Genomic DNA, 20,759 nt, shown 5'->3' on the forward strand with positions numbered 1-20,759 from the left:
AACATTTTTAGCTATGTACATCTCTAACTTGTTAAGAAAAATGGCCCTCAAAGCAGGAGAATTAGATCATTTAGTGACTCCTAAAACAAATGGTAAACAATGGGATATATCAACATCCAAGACATTGGTAGCAATGGTTTATTTGGTTCAAATTCAGCTGCTTTTCATGAACACTAGATCTTGGATCTAGATGGTACCAAAAAGGCTTAAACGCGGTCACTTACATGAGCTCCTCTAATCTGTTAGGGGCGACTGATGAATGTGACCAAGCTGAAGGGACGTCATGAGTTCAAAACCCACGGGTGTATGTTGCTTGCTACAATGCTAAAGCTGAGTGGGGGCCTGGGGTTATCATACCAATGTGCTAATGTGCGAGTGAGGTGGCTTTCCTCGGTTATCCAAAAGAATTGACTATGATATAGCAGGATAGCATTCAAACCATTACAGGTTTTATACACTATCAAATTAGTAGGGATCGACTTTTGAATTATCCAATACATCGTAAGTAACTTTTTCGAAAATCAATGGCTCACACTTTTTAAAATTTAAAAATGTTATAAAATCATATTTTTTTCATTGAAAAAAAATACAAACCATGTGTTGATTCCTAGCAAATAGAAGATGTTGAACACATCCATACGCTCAAATCATGGAAAAAATGGTGTCTAACATCGGTGCACTTGAGGCGTGCACACCCACCGTTCTCTATATAAGGGGTAGGTGTGCGACTGAGATGTGACTATAAATTCTCTGAAGTACCAACGGGGGCTCCGCTTGTCTGGTAGCAGCAGCTAGTGCACGTCACCTTGTGTTGGGACGTTGCAGGTTCAAAACCCAATGGTATAGTTGTATAACTGGCAGGGGTCTGCCTAACCTCTGCTTGACTTTAAAAAAAAAAAATCTCCAAAGTGGTTTCTTACTCAAGTTATCCCAGGATAGTCAGGCTTCCCAAGGCGACTGAAAACCAATCTAAGTGTGTCCAAATTGTTACAATCTACGCCAGGAATCAGAGCTAATTATGGTGCAATTCCATGTGTTATGACAGAAAATCCGTGTTTTGCTCCTCAATCAGGCTCACTGCAGACAGGTCATTCGCCAACCATGTTGCTTTATTCTGATAATTTTCATTTGCCTCTTGTTTTGGTCATTTCAATCAGTTGAACTGCTAATGCCAATATAAAGTCTCAAAGTTAGACTATCTACACAAGAAATTTGAATCAGAGGTGTGTTGTGATTCCACCAGAGATCTCATGTTCTCTGCGGTTTGAGAGCAGTGATGTTGCCAAAACACTGCATTGGAAATGGAGTTGGCAGCTCCAACCCCACAATTTAACCCCACTCATAAGAGGGTCCCTTTGGCAACTCCATACTCAACCCCACATTTTGGCAACACATGGAAATGGTGTTTCCATCTCGATGTTCCAATCAGTCATGAACTCAGGATGTTTACACCTAAGCACCTTCAATGGCAAATCTCCTATCTGACATGGATCGAATTTCTGTTTCAAAAGACTATAACCTTGTTAGGGTAGGGTGCACTCTGATATAAACTTAACATCAAATAACACCCATCTTAAGCACTATAATCTTTAGGAAATAACCTCATTTGTGACTTGAAACAATCCAGAGCGCTAAATGTTTAACCAAGACTAACTGCAGCAAGCTGCCCACAATTAAAGTGTGAGTGCAGGATTGAAATCAATGCAAACCAACTTTAGGTAAGCTTTTCATTTTGATGTTTGTAATACAATGTAATAAAACAAAAATAAATCACCACACACATGCGTTTGTTGACTCAAATATTGCTTACTATCTTCTATCATTGCTGTAAGGTCCCTCACTTTCTTGATCTTTCAAAAAACCTAGGAATGCAAGAAAACCAAAGAAGAAAAAACCCCCAGTCCAGCCTCCTCCCCCACCACCTCCGCCACCACCACCATCACCATCACCATCATCCCGTGGTGGAAACCCAGTCCCGCCATCATCGAGTTCAGGTGATTTTTCTTTACCTGCAATCAAGAACAGATAAAAAAAAGAGGGATCATAACTGCATCAAATGAAACAAACTGCAGTATTCAAAGTTCGAACCAGACTGCGCCAACATTCTTCCTGACTCGAAATCAATCACGTCGAGCACCCATTTTTTGACTTTGAGAATGCTCCTAGAAACTTTTCTATGCAACATTCAGCAGAGACCTCAAGGGTTTGCTCACATGGTCTCAGGCTTGTGGATAGAAAGCTTTCCTCCTATCCCAAGTAGAGGTGGGCAATGGGCTGAGCAGCCCAAGGGCAGGCCCACCATGGGCCAGGCCTGGGCATATGAATTAGACCCCAGCTCGGCCCAGAAGCCCGGCCCAACCTACCTAATGGGCGGACCGTGAGCTGAGTGTCTGCCAATGGGCCAGGCCGGCCCATTGCCCTCCCCTAATCCCAAGTTTGAGTCCCCCTGCGGGCACCCCCTTCAACAATGCAAAGCAGGGAGCTAGCTGGGGGTTGAGGGGTGGGGGCTCACGAAGTTTACTCCCCCAGGACGGCAACCATGGGTACGGCATGCTAAGACCAGCACGACCAGATCTCCGATCCTGGATCGTAGTTTCTCCATGTAATAAACGAAAAACAACATTCAGTAGGATAAGTGGCAACACGGGTTTGACAAAACAAAGAACTCAAGAATAAGAGAATGCAGCATGAGGAGCCTGTATTGACTATGGTTGAGCATAACAGTAAGCATACAAAGATAAGAATATCGATATTATGGAAAGGTGAAATATTCAAGACTGAATACCACATGAGAATTGTACTGCAAACATTTAAAAAGGACTAGGCTTCAACTTCCACAGAACATATACAACAGTGTTGTGAAAAGCGTTGACGGGTAGCGCGGCACTCCACCAAAAACTGAGGAGGCGTAAAGCGTAAGCCTAAAAAAAAAAAATTTAAAAATTAAAAATTATAAAAAATATCTAAAAATACAAATAAATAAAAAAATGCTTTATTGATGAAATAACAACCAATAAGAAATAAAAAATCTCAAATAAGTACTAAAAATATGAGATTAACATATAAAAGTAACTAAAAACTGATTATATAACTGAAAAATATATGAGATTAACCAACAAAAGTTAAAATATACTAAGAAACTGATTACATAACTGAAATAACTGGAAAATATATGAGATTAACCTACAAAAATCTTGTTGATTATGTCTTAGAAATCTAAAAAAAATAAATAAATAAATAAAACTCGACATCTAAAAAAAAATAAATAAAACGCCTCAGGCTTGCGCCTTGAGGCACAGAGGGCTGCACCTCAAGGCGAGGCCCGCCTTTTGCACCTCAAGGCACATTTTTGATAACACTGATATGCAGGACTAATTTGCCAAGCTTTTTCAATTCACATTTATACTAGAAATATGATACAAGTTTTATTAGTCTTCCTATATCATGCATCAAAAAATAATAAACATGGTATTTAATGTAAATGTAGGTTTTCTTCAAGCTGTACACATCCATGACCAGAGAAATCTCACTCTGTCAGTCTATTCTATACAGCATTGGCAGCCACGACTAAAGCTCACACATCTCATCTGAGCCAGTCTGAACAAGAGTTGAGCCACGTTAAGTCCAGAGTAGAAAATTCTTGAAGTCCAAAAGTTCTTGTTAACGGCCATGATTACCTTGAACAGGAGCATTAGTAATTACCGCCGACTGCTGCTGAATGGTTTGTTGCTCTGTTGCATATCTAGCATTCTGCAATAAGAAGGAAAAAGAAAAGGAATATCATATGAAGGGTCAAGCACCATTGTAGCATTATAGGAATTCCATGAGTATAGAAGTATGCATGAGAAAAGTGAAATTAAGGGTGCATTGTTCATTAATAGATTAACTTATCAAGATTAAATCTTCATCCACTTACCAAAACAACGGTGCATGTTACCCAGAGCCGTACCTGTGTTTTATGGGGCCTGAGGCGGAGGGAAAAAATGGGCTTCCTATTAATATTAGAAGTTCAGGGCCAGGGCCTCCGATTTTTTTTAAAGAATCAAAATAACAATAAAATTTGCATTCACATTAAACAAATATAATATTTCAAATATTTATATTATATTAAATAAAAATGTATAAAATATTTATATAAACTACTTCAACAATACTCATTGGCCTTAAAAATGGGCCCCTAAAATTTTTTTGGGCCCAGGGGCCCTGAGGCCCAAGACTCATTGGCCTCTTTACAGGTCCGGCTCTGATGTTACCCTACGGGATGAAGGCTGACGTGTAGGTGGAATTGATGCTTTACATTGAACCCTCAGAGGTGGCCTGATGGGTAAAGCCAATCTGGAACCAAGGATCTGCTTTTCTGCCCTTGGAGGAACTTCCTTCTTACCTTCAATGAGTTTGAATATGTCATAACAAAATACAGGAAGTACAGGATAAAGGGCACAAATTATAAACTAATTTTGGAGTGGGGAACAGTAAAGCATAGTCGAATTTCTCGACAATGGAAAATCTAGGGAGATTTTGACGAGTTTTTTTTCAAGAAAATCATGGGAAAATCTTGGCATTAAAAAATAAAAAAATATATCAAAAATGACAAAATTAGCAAAAGAAAAAAGAAAAAAACATTATTTTACACTTCTAAACACTAAAAGTTATGTATATAACTAACAAATTGATGCAGCGAGCGATTCGACTTTCACGTTCTTGGCTTCGGAGGATGAGGGCACGACCCTCACGGTCGTGCGATGTACAAAAATAAGAAGAAAGATCACCGGAAATGACGGTGTTGGTTTTTATTTCAATGAAACTTTAATCGAACAATAAAATGAAACAGTCGGAAGAAAAGTAACAATGAATGAAATGAAGAAATCAAAAGGGAAAACTGCAGAAAGGCAATATCAAAGAAGGCTGCTGAAATTTCAATCACGTCTGCCGCACGCAACCCTAGAATAGGGTATTTAAGGATGTAAGTGGACCCGGGTCTCGGTCCGATTCTGGACCCGAGACATCTTCACTCTGCAGATGGTTCTGGGACGATCCGGGCCTTCCCTCATCTAGAGTAGGTGTGCAGGGTCACATCCCTGCATCGGGTCACCTTACCTACGATCGGATCCAGCTCCTGGGTCCGATCGTCCATCCCCTATGGGTCGGGTTCCCTGGCCGTGCCTGAGTCACGCGGTACAGGCCCGATCTGGTCCTGCTCTGCATCATTCTCCCTTGGTTGAGAAGAAGTCGGCTCTGACGACTTGTTATCTCCACAGTAAGCATATACATCAGACACATTGAAGATAGGCGAAATGTGTCAATCTTCGGGCAGTTCAAGGAGGTAGGCATTCAGGCCCAATCGTCGAAGGATCTTGAAAGGGCCATATTTCTTAGGACTCAATTTACCATAAGTACCCATTGGGAAACGCTCAGGACGCAGGTAAACCCATACTAACTGACCAACTTGAAACTGAACATCTCGACGATCCTGGTCCACGAAAGCTTTGTAAGCTTCGTAACTCTCAACAAGTTTGCACAGACTTGTCTATGTATATTATGCATGTACGCAATGGATTCAAACGCGTCTCGGGCTGAGGCTGGGAGACTAGACACAGGTGCTAGATCTACTATATGGGTTGGTGACCGCCCATAAACCACTTAAAAAAGAGACTTGCCTGTGGACCGGTTGAGGGAACTATTGTAGGCGAACTCGGCTTGCGGTGAGACTAGGTCCCAAGTTTTTACATTTTCACAAACTAGACCCCTCTGTAGGTTTCCTAATGTACAGTTTACGACTTCGAATTGGCCATCGGTTTATGGGTGATAGGCACTGCTGAACTGGAGTTTGGTTTTCAATAAAGCCCATAAGGATTTCCAAAAATGGCTCATGAAGCGAGTGTAACAATCTAAGGTGATCGTGTGAGGTAATCCATGAAAGCGGGACACGTCCTTAAAGTAGTATGAGGCTACTAACGAGGCGTCAGTGGTTCGCTTACACGGGACAAAGATAGCCATTTTGGAAAATCGATCAACCACAATTAAGATGGAATCAAAACGATGCGAGGTTCTGGGAAGACCCATAATAAAATCCATGGAAACATGTTCCCAAGGCCGTTCAGGGATGGGCAACAGAGTATACAAACCACTATTCTGACGTCGACCCTTGGACACTTGACATACTCAACAACTTTGAACAAATTTGACAACATCTTTGTGCACTTTGGGCCAAAAGTATCATTCATCTAACAGTGCGAACGTCTTATCATGTCCAAAATACCCAGCTAGTCCTCCATGTAACTCAAAAATCAATTGAAGTCTAAGAGAGAATGCAGGCACGCATAGCTTATTACCTCGAAAGAGGTAACCATTATGTAAACTGAAACGTGGGTCAGTTGTGCTAGTAGAGGAGAGGCACCCTTCCCAGATCTGCTGGAAATCAGGGTCCGTCAGGTACAACTCCTTGCACTGCTTGAACCCAATGACCTGCACGGACATAGTCATCAAAAGACTATTCTTCCTGCTAAGTGTGTTAGCTACCTTGTTCAGAGTACCGATTGATGGCGAATAGTGAAGGTGTACTCTTGCAAGAGCTGACCCACTTGGCATGTCTAGCACTCAACTTTTTTTTACTATTCAAATACTTCAACGCCTCATGATCCGTGTACAAGACGAACTCCTTATAAATGAGATAATGCCTCCAATAGCGAAGGGCTTGTTCAACGGCATAGAACTCGACATCATAAGTGGAGTACCGACACCTGGCGTGAGTTAGTTTTTCACTAAAGAAAGCAATGGGCATGTGGTTCTGACTCAAGACTGTACCAATTTTCACTTTAGAGGCATCGCACTCAACCTCAAAGACTGCGCTAAAATAAGAAAGGGCTAAGACGGGGGCACTAGTCATTTTCTCTTTGATGAGCGTGAAGGCCTTTCCCGCGGCAGACGTCCAGTGGAAACAAGTCTCCTTTAGGCACTCTGTGATAGGGGCCATGAGGGTGCTGAAGTTTCTCACAAAACGACGGTAGAAAGTGGCTAACCCGTGGAAACTACGGATCTCTCCTATAGTCTTTGGTGTAGGTCATTCCACAATCGCACGGACTTTGGCGGGATCCGCCTTAACTCCATCAGATGACACAATAAAACCCAAAAATACAACACTAGATGTCATAAACTCACACTTTTTGGCATTGACATACAACTTTTTTCTCCTTAAAATCTCTAAGACCTGACGCAAATAACTCAAATGATCAGACAAAGACGAGCTATAAATCAAAATGTCATCAAAATAGACAACAAACTTCCCTATACAAGGACACAATACTTGGGTCATCATGTTCATGAAAGTACTCGGGGCATTTCATAACCCAAATGGCCTGACTAACCACTCATACAACCCATCACGTGTCTTGAATGTTGTTTTTCATTCACCTCCCTCTCGGATACGGATTTGGTGGTACCCACTTTTTAAATCAATTTTGGAGAAAATAGAGGCACCAACCAACATATCAAACATATCATCCAAACAAGGAATGGGAAAATGGTATTTGACAATGATGTGATTGATTGCTCGATTATCAACACACATGCGCATGGATCCATCTTTCTTAGGGGTGAGTAGGGCGGGTACTGCACAAGGGTTAACTCTCACGAATAAACCCCTTTTGCAGTAACTTCTGAACCTGTCTCAACAACTCAGCATGCTCGGATGGATTCATGCGATACGCGGGAAGGTTAGGGAGACTCGATTTCAAGACAAAATCAAGGGCGTGTTGCACCACCCTCATCGAAGGTAGACCATCAGGAAGGTCGTCTGGCATAATGTCGCGAAACTCCTCAACAAGGGGCGCAATGTCCGCGAGAACGGGCAACGACGTACTCATCGACGACTTAACCACCAGGGCATAACAATAACCATCCTCCCGACAATGGCTCAAGAAAGACCGATAAGATAGACCCGCGAGTTGGGGAACTCGCTCAGGCTTATCCACAATGGGAAAACCGGTCTCCTTGATAGGGAGAAGGACTATTTTATGACCCTTAAAAATAAATGAGTATGTGTTCCTATGGCCATCGTGAATGGTCTTGCGATCAAACTGTCAGGGACGTCCCAAAAGAATGTGACACACACTCATAGGGGCTACATCACACCACACCTCATCGTGGTAATGCTCCCTCATGGAGAACCGAACTAAACAACATTTGGTGATAGGAACCCTGTTTCCTCTTTTGAACCATGTCATCTTGTATGGTTGAGACAATTTCTCTGTTTTCAGGTTCAAGGTGGACATGACACTCTCGAACACCATATTCTCACACGCCCCAGTATCAATTATAACATCATATGTGTTGAGAATAGGTGGTTTTTAGGTTAAGTTCTCTTATATTAGAGGTTTTCTGAAATTTTATTCTCATAAGGACTTAGATGTAATTTTTCTTTTTTGCCTCTCTCTATTTAATATAGAGAGAAGCCCTAATCAGGTTTAACGAGTTCTATTGTGCAACCGTCTCTCTCTCTCTCTCTCTCTCTCTCTCTTTCTCTCTCTCTCTCTCTCTCTACACCCACAGGTGGTTGTACATCCCATCTCATTCTACATGGTATCAGAGCCCTCGATCTTGGGAGCGTGATCAACAGGGACTGATTTTCATCAACGAGGAGCAATAACCCTACGACTTCTTAAAATCAGGTTTGGTGGTGGTTGACTGGGGAAGATCTGATCATAGATCTGGGATGTTACCCAGATCTGTCGTCAGATCTAAGGAGAAGATCTAAATTTGTTCTCCTCATCTGGATTTCCTGCTGCGACCTAGTGTTGCCGAGACTTGTTTCTGCTATGACGTGATTTTTTTTTGGTTCGTGAGTTGTCAAGGGGTATTCCTGATGGTTGGGAGTAACAGAATTTTTTTTTCTGTGTTGCTGTGATTGCTGAGTTCTTGTCGAGGTGTGTTCCTGCTGTTTGAGAGCAGCAAATTTTTTTTTTCTGTGTTGCCGTGATTGCTGAGTTCTTGCCTGTGCTGATTGCGTGTGATCAGAATTCTGCCGTGAATGCAACTTTCTTTTCTGTGCTGATTACTTGTGATACTTACTGGATGTCGTGCCTTATATGTTGGAGAACAACAGGTGTAGTGAATATTTTGTTTTGCGACTGCATTCTATCATTTATCGTGATGTGTTTGGGTGCAGCAATGTTCGTGATTTCTGTGGTATCAACAACAACTGAACTTTAGCTGTTTTTAGTGGGTTGGTTTATTTCAGAATGTGGTTTTCAGTGACTCCCTGTTGTGTCGAGTTTTTTTTTAAGGAAGCATGGTAGCTTAAGTTACTCTTCTGTCGTGAAAAATAGCAGGTGTGATTTCCTGCTGGGTTGAATTTTATTTTGTGTGTGGGTTGCTGTTTGTTGTGGAAACAACAGGTGTGGTTTCCTGCTGAGTTGAAAATTCCTCTTAAACACTTGCTGTTCAAGTCAGGTATTCTGTTTTTTTCATCTTCAGTATGGCTGAAACTTCGAAATGTGATTCCAAAATGGAACATATTGGGGAGTATAAGGCTTTTGCCAACCCCTTCTCGTATGGCTCTTCCGTAAGGTTGAATGAAACCAACTATGCCAGGTGGTCCAGAACTTTTATGATGTCGGTATCTGGACATTGTCAAAAACATATTTTGTTGGAAGGCGAACCCATTGAGAAATTGGGAAAATATGTTACTTGGGATGAAGATAATGACATAGTTATGTCATGGATCATGAATAGTGTCGAACCCCATATTGCAGATGGATTGATCTACTATAATACAACCAAACTAATGTGGGACAATCTTCGTGATACATACTCATAAGAAACGAATGTGAGTCGTATCCTGCAAGTTGAACATGAAATATATAACTTGCAACAGGGAGATCAGACCTTGGCCCAGTACTATGCCTCTGTCAAAGCTGTGTTTGAAAGGCTTAATGCTCACAGGCCTCTTTGTTGCTCGAAGCAAAAGGATCATCAAAACAAACCATGGCTGCTTGTTTTCTTACAGGTCTTTCTTCAGATTTTTCTGTTGCAAAAGTTCAAATGTTGACTGGTTCAGATGTTCCCACTCTTGCTGATGCTTACAATCGTCTGAGTAGACTTGCGATCTCTCTGCCACAATCTCAGCCTGTGACTCAGTCATCTGCTCTTGTTGTCCCATCTAGTTATGGGTGTGGAAATATTCAGAATATCAAAGGACGAGGACGTGGACGTGGTATGGGAGGCAGAGAAAAGCTTCAATGTACATTCTGTGGAAAATCTGGACATTTAGAAGATCGTTGATGGGATAAGCATGGTCGGCCAATCTCTTCTTCATCAAAGTCATATACCCCTAAAGCAAATGTTACTACTATTGAGGCAACAAATGCACAAGAGAATATCACTGCAAATGAAAGTAGTATCACCCTTAGTCGTGCGGAATATGATGAGTTGATTGCTCTTCGACCTTTGAGTTCCACCACTCCTGTAGCTGGGGTTGCCTATTCAACCGGAAATCATCTCCATCTGAATGATAGTAAGTGAGTTATTGACTCTGGTGCATCCAGACATTTGTGTAGAAATTCACGTGTTTTTCCAGATCTAAATGTCATTAAGGCTCAACTTGGAGTCTCATTAGCCGATGGGAGCTCCTCCCCGGTTGTTGGTCAGGGAAATATTTCTATATCCTCCTCATTACAGTTGAAAAATGCTCTTCATGCTCCAAACTTTCCTCAAAGTTTACTTTCTATTAGTTGCCTTATAAAAGAACAAAACTGTAGAGTAATATTTGATCCAATGGGTTGTCATTTTCAGGATTTGTTGACGGGGAAGAAGATTGGTGGAGGCTATGAAGAAAATGGAATTTACTACCTACATCATCCAATGGGTTCTGTTCATGCTGCAGTGGAACATTCATTCAGTCCTGTTCAGTGGCATCGTCGTCTTGGTCATCCTTCATTGTCAAAGCTTCGGTCGGTCTTTCCTCAGATTCCTTTCACCACATCATTTCAGTGTGAAGCATGTTAGTTGGGCAAGGATCATCGAAGTTCATTCCCTTCGAGTCAGAGTCAGTCTAGTAATAAAGTTTTTGAACTTCTGCATGCAGATGTATGGGGTCCTAGTAAGATTCCTACTAGGACTCAGTGTCGTTATTATCTTGTTATTGTTGATGATTTCTCTAAGTTATCATGAGTATTTTTAATAAAAGAACGATCTGAAGTTCCAAGTCTTATCAAATCCCTAATTCTTGAAATAAAAACTCAATTTGAATCTATTGTCAAGATTGTTCGCACTGATAATGCTGTCGAGTTTAAATCAAAAGGTCTGTTACAATTTTACCAAGATCATGGCATTCAACCCCAAACTTCCTGTGCCTATTCATCTCAACAAAATGGGGTGGCTGAGCGAAAACATCGGCACCTCCTTGATGTTGCCAGGACCATTATGATTCAATCCAATGTTCCTGCGTTATACTGGGGTGATGCAATTACCACTACTTGCTATCTGATCAACTGCATGCCTTTGTCTTCTGTGGGTGATCAAATTCCATTACATATCCTAAAACCTAATGCCCCACTTTTTTCTTTCTCACCAAAAATATTTGGATGTGTTTGTTTTGTACACAAACTTGGCCTTGATCGTGATAAATTAGCCGCTCAAGCTACAAAATGCATATTTATCGGTTATCCAAAAAATCAAAAGGGCTATCGATGTTATGATCCTATTTCTCGCCGAGAGTATGTCAGTGCGGATGTATCCTTCCTGGAATCCTATCCATATTACTCTAGTTCTGGTTCCCCGTTGCAGGTTGATCCAGCTGAGTCTTTTTCATTACCTATACCTCCTTTTCCTTTAGTATCTGTGCCCTCCTTACCAAACCAAACTTTATCTTCTTCCAGATTTAATAATCCTCCATTGGTATATGTGCATAGTGCTCCACTTCCTCAAGAGCCTTCATCTTCTTCTTCTCCTGAGGTAAGTTCTACTGACAATAGTGATCTTCAGGATGATGATAGCAGGCCTATTGCTCTACGAAAGGGGACAAGACAATGCACCTTATATCCTATATCTCATTTTGTCTCCCATGCCAGAATTGGACATCAGATGAAGTCTTTTATTTCAGCCTTGTCTGTTGAAACCATTCTTCTGAACTATCAACAGGCAGCATTTGATAATCGCTGGAAGCTGACTATGCAAGAAGAAATGACAGCTTTGGTTTCTCAGCATACCTGGGATCTAGTTGATTCCCCAGCAGATGCTGACATTGTTAGATGTAAATGGGTATATACAATAAAGTACAAATCTGATTGTTCTATTGAAAGGTACAAGGCCAGATTAGTCGCGAAAGGGTATACTCAGACATATGGAATTGACTTCTTTGAAACTTTTTCTCCTGTTGCACGGATGGGTATCATCCGTCTTGTTCTCTCAGTAGTTGTTCAGCATGGTTGGAGCTTGTGTCAATTAGATGTGAAAAATGCATTTCTTTATGGGGATCTATCTGAGACCGTTTACATGCAACAACCTACAGGTTTCGAGGTTGAGGGGGAGTGTCAGAAGGTGTGCAGATTGAGAAAGGCAATTTATGGCTTGAAACAAAGTCCTCGTGCATGGTTTCAAAAGTTGTTTGAAATAATGTCAAGCTTTGGCTTTAATAGATCGGCAGCAGATCATACACTTTTTATAAAGAAAACTAGCTCTGGCATAGTTGTTATGGTGGTATATGTGGATGACATCATTCTTACAGGAGATGATGTGAAAGCTATTGAAGCCACAAAGGCTCATCTTCAAAAACACTTTGTTACAAAAGACCTTGGTTCACTCAGGTATTTTCTGGGTATAGAAGTTGCTAGAAGCCGTGAAGGGATGGTTTTGTCTCAACGGAAGTATGTTCTTGACTTATTAAAGGAAACAAGCATGTTGGGGGCTAAACCAGCAAATATTCCCATGGACCATAAAGTTCAGTTGTTTGAAGAAGGGTCAAAACCAGTTGATAGCAAAAGCTATCGCTCCCTAGTAGGGAAGTTATTATATGTAACTGTGACCAGACCGGATATTGCTTTAGCAGTAAGCAAAGTTAGCCAGTTCATGGACAAACCAACTGAGGTACACTGGAATGCAGCCATAATGATCCTCAGATATCTAAAATTCTCTCCTGGAAAGGGGTTATTGTTCAGAAAAGGTGGAACTCTGGAGATAGTAGCCTATTTTGATGCTGACTATGCTGGATCTGTAGTAGATAGAAAGTCTACCACAGGATTCTGTGTGTTTTTGGGAGACAACTTGATTTCATGGAGAAGTAAGAAACAAAATGTGGTTTCCAGGTCAAGTGCAAAATCAGAATATCGGGCTATGGCCCAAACAGCTGCTGAATTGATATGGGTTCGCACTGTTCTTCATGATCTCCAGGTGAAGGTTTCCTCTCCAATGACCATGATGTGCGATAACAAAGCGGCAACATATATAGCAAAAAATTTTGTCTTTCATGAGAGAACAAAGCACATTGAGGTTGATTGCCACTATGTAAGAGATATGATTCAAGCTGGTCATATCACTACAAAATACCTAAAGTCTGAAGACCAAGTTGCAGATATGTTTACAAAGCCTCTTGCTAGGCCAAATTTCTCCAAATGTTGTGACAAGCTGAGTATGATTGATATCTATGCTCTAGCTTGAGGGGGAGTGTTGAGAATAAGTGGTTTTTAGGTTAAGTTCTCTTATATTAGAGGTTTTCTGAAATTTTATTCTCATAAGGACTTAGATGTAATTTTTCTTTTTTGCCTCTCTCTATTTAATATAGAGAGAAGCCCTAATCAGGTTTAACGGGTTCTATTGTGCAGCTCTCTCTCTCTCTCTCTCTCTCTCTACACCTATAGGTGGTTGTACATCCCATCTCATTCTACAGTATGCATGCCCCTCACAGTTGCAGCGGGTTCTAAAAATGTTATTCCGCAACCATTTTGCAGGGGTCGACTCTCGGGGTGCAGTCAAAACACGACGGATAGACAATAAATTTTTGTCGTTGCCGTCGAAGTCTACGGCTTCCCTCTCGTCATCGCCTTCAACCAACGACTCTGTAAAAGTATCTTCAACAAGATACTTTAGTTGATAGCACAATAACTTTGAGAATAAATGTGCGAACATACACACAACAAGAACACTTGGAACACTTGTGCACAACAAGCCCAACACCGGAATCACAAATGTGCAATTGCACTCATAAGATTCATAAACTACTAAAAGGTTGGGCTATAATCCCAAAACCCTTAAGAAAATACAAGAGGAGCTGCCCATATTTATAGGGCTTTTAGGAGGCATTGAAAGGGGCTCCACATACTCGTTGGAGCCCCTCCAACGGTCACAAATGTGACCCTTGGAGGGGTCCAACGACTAGTGGGTTGGGCCCCTCCCAATGCAAGTACAATGCATTAAATGAAAAAAGAAAAAGTAAAAAATAAAAAAGGGAAAAATACAAAACCATATTCACGAAAATGAATATGTGTAAAATACCTAAACTACCCTTATCAATATATATATTTTATATATATAGGTAGATACATATGCATATGTAATATATGTATATGTATCACCTTATATATATAAAATATATATACGAAATTACAACATATTTTAACAGACTCACCCTCACTCTCACTATCAGACGCTGACTCAACAATACCCTCAACGAAATGGGAGTTCTTGCTCACGGTGGGGCACTTGGACGCAACATGTCCTAACTCCTGACACCTAAAACAACGGATGGTAGACTCACTAGGCTTGGCCTTGGACCTGGTATGGTATGCGGGTCTAGACTAGTCAGGCTTGCTAGGGTCTACTCTTGGGGTGGACTTGGAGTCTTCCTTCCTAGGGGAGCTCGCTCCCCTGTTTGGGAAACTCGACTTAGGTCGACTGGATGGTTCACCCTTAGAGGCTCTATAGTCCTGCCTCCTTTTCAACCTTTCCTCCACATTCATGGCATAACTACTGGCCTGATCCAATGACTCAACTGTGACACAACTGAAATCATCAGAAATAGCAGGACGAAAACCAGAAATATACCTCGTGACCTGCTGGCGGGTGGCCTCCTCGATCTGCACTCGTAGGGATAGATGATGGAACTCAGCAGTGTACTCTGCCACAGTACGGGTGCCTTGACGTAGGGTCAAGTACTCCTTGTAGGCTCTCTCGGCATGGTCTGACGGCACGAACTTGGACTGCATCAACCTCTGCATCTCTTCCCATGTCTGCACACGCTCTTACCCCTGTTGTTCTCTCGACCTTTGTAACTCAACCCACCATGTCTGCACTAGGCCCCTCAATCGTGTGGATGCCAAGGAGACGCGTTGATGCTCTGCCACAGAGTGATAGTAAAAAAAGAACTGTACTGCGTATGCCCAATCAAAAAATTGCTCCGCGGCAAATTTGCCCACGAACTCCGGAAGGTCCAACTTCACTCCATAAGTGGTGGAGTGCTCCTGTGCCCTGTGTTGACGATGATTTATAATCCCTGGAGGGTGCTCATGCCAGAAGGTGTCGTCTTCCAAGTCAAGAAAACCCTCGTCATCGCTGTCCCAATCAACGTGTTGTTGGTGGCGTCGATCTCTATCACTGGAGTCGACTCGAAACAACTTGGGAACTAGGTCCACAAGCACAAACAAACCCTTAGGTTCCGACATTCGATGTCTTAAGCTCGAAATACGAGGCTTAAAACACGAAATGGGGTCTCACATCGGACGACACCCGAGAAACACACAATTCACCAAATCAAGCAGAACAAGCCACGAAACAACAAAAACTAGATTAGAAATATTTACAGTGCGATGGCTGATGCGTGCAGAGACTTGAACCACACTTCTTAACTCTTTTAAAACATCGCTCTGATACCAAAACTGTAGCGCCCCAAACCCAGATTTCCCGACTTGAAAATCCTTTGGATTTTTTAGTAAACCTTCTTTTTTTTTTGAAAACCAAAGCGCAAGCGCGGAAGAAACTGAAAGGGGAAAGAAACAAGCGGAAAACTCTGGGCGGCCGCTACGAGAGTGAAACAACAGTTCATGAAACAACTTTTATTAAATTCATTTATATCTTTACAAATTGTACATAACAATCCTTTATACAAAACCAAACCGCCAGGATCTAACAGGCGAGGTTCAGAAGTGTGGGTTCAGAGTTCGTTGCAGCACACCAAGCTCCATTGCACGCCTAAGTAAACTTGTATCCCCATAAAACAGGATCAGTACTCTTTCGAGCTGGTGAGACAAACCAAACCATAATATACCATATGTGAAAATCAAAAGCAAGCTAGTTAAAACATACATAGCATGCTTAAATACAACAACTGTATATCCAAGGCAGGAGCAGGTATTATAAGCAGCACTAAAACTACACAGGAAGCAATGAGAGCGAATAACTAACAGGAGTTATTGCAAATAGGCAAGCAGGAGAAATCAACCATGACAGTTCATTTAACAATTCATATCATCTATCATATCATGCATCAAGGAACATAAAATCTAATTCAGTTTGTAACATGGTATGCATCACAGAACATAAACTACTAACAATAGGTTGTGCTTATACAAGTAAATGTGACATTGTGAACGGTGCACAAGTATCAGTGTCAGGTATGTGTAACGTATCACAAGTACGAGGACTAGCTAAATGATGATAACAAATGTTACTCATCAAGATGAGACAGTTACAAGCATTTGTCACATAAAGCGTGACACACAAGCAGTGCCAAGGTTCACAACTCATACATTGCAACCATAAGCGAGCTCATCTCGCTAACCATTCGCCAAGGAGTTCCAAGGTTTGCTTAAGTCTCGCACAACTGCAATACCCATAGGCTAAATTGCATAAGTCTCGCACGACTGCAATATCCATAGTGCACCCCAGGGCATAGCAAGCACGATTATGCCCACGTTCCTTAGGTGACAACATCCAAGATTCACTCACCTGAGTTAGCGATTGCATTCATTACGCGTGTCAGCTATGTACTAAAGCGTGCACCAACTATGCTAAGTAGCATCATCATGATACATTACATCGACTACGGTGGTGGTCATGCTTATGAAACTAAGTGATACGAACTATGTAACATGGGCTTCAATCATGAAGCACCATATATGGGGAAAAGGCCTATGGGAGATTGTGGATGGTTCTGATTCGGAACCCAAACTATCTCTTACTAAAAAGGAGGGAGATAAAGAGGTCCCTCTATCGGAAGAAGAGAAAATCAAAGCTCTTGCCTCATACGAGAAGAAATGGAAAGAATGAAGAATATCTCATGCGAAGATAATGTCATGGCTTATCAATAGCATTGACATTAAAAAATGCTCAAGTCTTGCCAAATTTGATCATGTCGATAAGGCATCGGAATACCTTAAGAATATGTATTCCCTTAAAGATATTGCACATGTACGCAACCTCCAAGAAAAAGTTTGAATGATGACACAAGGAGACAAAACTATTCGTGAATATTACAATGGGTTGTCCGAACTTTGGGAAAAACTTTTCCTTTTAGAACCAAAGTGGCATTGTGCCTAAGACATCAAGCTTCGTAAGAAACAACTCGATGTTGAACATTTTTACCAGTTTATCACTGGATTAAGGTCGGAATTTGAAACCACTAAATCAGCCCTCCTTCACTGGGGAAAAAATCTTTCTATTGTTGAAACTATTGAAGAGTTAACAATGGAAGAAAATCGTCTTCGGAAAGGTTCTTCAAAAATTGAAGATGATTCCGTTTTAGCCGTGTCTAGACCAGAGAATCATGTTCGATCATATAGGCCTCCTCACTTTAACCGACAAAATGGTGACTATGATAAGAAGAAAGTTATTTGTCGTCACTGTCATGAATCAAGACACTATAGGCCACAATGTCCCAAACTTAAGGAACTGAGAGGAAAAAGAGCTGTAATTGCTGGATCGGAGCCTAAAAATCAAGATGCACCAGTTTCCCTGGCCCAACTAATGGAGATTCTTCAGCCTCTCATGAAAGGTGCCTCTTCCTCATCTGAAGCTTCAACCGACGCAACAACCTCATCTTTTTTTGATCCAGGTAAAATTTCTTGGCTCCTTGACTCTGGTGCATCTTTTCATATGACCCCAAATACTCAAAGTCTATCTAAATGTGTTTAAAATAAAACAATTGTGTCAAAGGTCTTTACTGCTGATGGGACTTCTCTTGAAATAGAAAGAATAAAAAATTTTGAAAAAAATTATAAAACAAAGAAATTTTCTATTCTAGAAATTAGACATGTTCCCAAATTAAATTTAAATCTTTTATTTGTATATCAAATTTCTGATTATGGGTGTAATATTTTCTTCTCTTCTTATGGTTGTTGGGTACAGGATCGCCAGTCAGGCAAGTTGATTGGGGAACACCATAGAGAAGGAGGGCTCTATTACATGATTTTTTTGGAAATACCAAAGAAAGCTTTTTGTTATAATATTCAGAAAATAGAGTTGGAACTGTGGCATAAGAGACTTGGTCACCCACATATAGCCAAAATCCAACATTTTCCAAATCTAGGAAAAATTTATAACTCTGAATCATTTGATTGTAAAGATTGTATTCTTGGCAAAATGAAAAGATTACCATTTCAGAACAAAACTTTTTTCTCTTCAAGACCACTTGAATTAATACACTCAGATGTTTGGGGTCCTGCACTGGTAATTTCTAAAGGAGGATTAAAGTGAGGAGGCATATATATATGCTGTAAATCGAAATACCCATCAAGGGTATTTTGGTACTTTCACTGTAATAGGCGTCATCCCAATAGGGGTTGACAACCCTTTTTTATCCCCTTTTTATTTTCTTTCATTCTTTTTTGTATTTTTTAAAGTTACTTTTTGGGTCATTGGGAGCAGCTCCAATATGACTGTTGGAGCTGCTCCCAACAGTCAGAATTCTAACCGTTGGAATTCTGACTGTTGGGAGCAGCCCAACAGTCACATTGAGCTGCCCCAACAACCCCCTCTTGTTCTATAAATTGGCCTTGAAGGCCTTGTATTTTTGTATCACTCTCTTGAGAGATTATATGCAATATTAATTTTGCTAAACCCTTGTGTGGGTGGTTTGGTGATTCAATCAAGCATTCCACTTGATTGAAAGTGTGTTCTTGCATGTGTATCAGATTCAATCCACTTTATTACACTCCCAACGGTATTTATGACCGTTGGGAGCAGCTCCAACCGTCACATTGGAGCTGCTCCCAATGTTACAAAACCTAGAAACTGAAAAAAGAAAAATAAAACAGAAAATATAAGAAAATGAAAAAAAGTAAAAAGGATTGTCAGCCTCTATTGGGCTGACGCCTATTGCAGTGAAAGTACTGAAATACCCTTGATGGGTATTTCGGTTTACAGCACATTAGACATACATATACATATATGTATATGTAAATCTTAGCCTACATTAACATATCTTAACACCATTAACCACTTTGAAGCCCTCCATAGACCGATTCCAGCCTTCAAATGTCATACCGTATCTGTCAGAAAACAAAGGACAAACGACCTAATAAACTCATATCTTATCAGTCAGAAAATGCATTTCGTCCTTAGTGAATTGGAAAAGAATCAATCTAAATATCTAAAACTTTACCACCATAAATACACAATAATAAAAGAATGCATAGTAGGAGCATTAAAATGCAAGCAGCCAGCTGTAAACACCCAAAATTTTCACCATCATCCAGTGTTTGTCCATTTCATAGGTCATCACAGATTATTGCATATCATTGCATGTATTCTGCATTTCATTTCATCACATCTCATTGCATTACATAGCATTGCATGTCATCCCATCTCATTTTCGAGATCCAACACTCCTGTTTTCAAAATATTCAATCCAGATTTGAATTTTAAAGCTTTATTTCAAAATCAATTTCAAAACCTGGGTTTTTATTCAATACTCTGTCATTTTCCAACCCCAGGACTTTATATTTCGAAATATTTTCTCAAGGAAACAATCTGGATTCATTTCAAATTCAAATTTTAATCGATTTCAATTCACAGATGAGACCCATTGAGGTGGTGTCGCTTCTGAATTCCTCTATTCATCAAATTTCTCAATTTTTTGAAAGTTTCAGTCCGATCAGGACTCTGTCTCAGAGTCCTAATCCAGTCAAGAGTCTGTTTTTAAGTCTGTTTTACTTCCATTTTTAGCCTTTTTCGATTATTTTCAAAATTTAGGTCATTTTACAGAGTCCAGTTAGTTCAGGACTCTATTTTAGAGTTCGGTCGAGTTTGGAGTCTAACCCTGACTGTGTTTTCTGACTTATTTCATCATTTCTTGATAAAATCTTTTGAAAATTCTTTCATTTGGCTTTTAAAATCTAAAATCTCAGAGTCCTAAGAGTTCAGGACTCTAACCCGGAGTTCCAGTTCGCTTGAGACCCTATTTTCAAAGATCTTGAATTTCAAATACTGATTTTAACCCCTTTTCAAAGCCATTTTCAGTGTTTATTTCAAAAATGTTCAAAATTCGATGTGGGCCCACTCAGTTGGCACCATATCCAGAGGAATTCTAACTCAGTTAGGACCTTATGCCATTTCAAAAATCCTAATTTTAAGTTTACTTTTGAAAATCTTTTGAAAACTCCTTCAATTTCAAGTTTTAAAATCGCTTTTTGAAAAACTCAAGTAGGGCCCACTCGGGGTGGCGCCATATTCGAGTAAGTCAGGGCTAGACTAGGGTTAGTTGATGTCTTGGTTAGTGTTAGAGGTTTAGAAGAGTCAAAACCATTTTGAAAAACTCATTTTTGAAAGTTAGTTTT

The 20,759-nt window shown here is 40.6% G+C and overlaps 1 long non-coding RNA gene across 2 annotated transcripts in view; it reads right to left on the reverse strand.

Annotated features, from left to right (window-relative positions):
* Positions 1 to 3,471: 3,471 nt before the first annotated feature.
* LOC149818371 (uncharacterized) overlaps positions 3,472 to 20,759 on the reverse strand; it is a 46,449-nt gene continuing 29,161 nt past the window's right edge. For both annotated transcript variants that reach the window (XR_016427399.1, XR_016427400.1), the window contains exon 2: positions 3,472 to 3,750. This is a non-coding gene — a long non-coding RNA (uncharacterized LOC149818371). The remainder of the gene's footprint in view (positions 3,751 to 20,759) is intronic.

The sequence above is a fragment of the Nuphar pumila genome, chromosome 13, assembly GCF_984573655.1.
Source record: "Nuphar pumila chromosome 13, dmNupPumi1.hap1.1, whole genome shotgun sequence".
Lineage (NCBI taxonomy): Eukaryota > Viridiplantae > Streptophyta > Magnoliopsida > Nymphaeales > Nymphaeaceae > Nuphar > Nuphar pumila.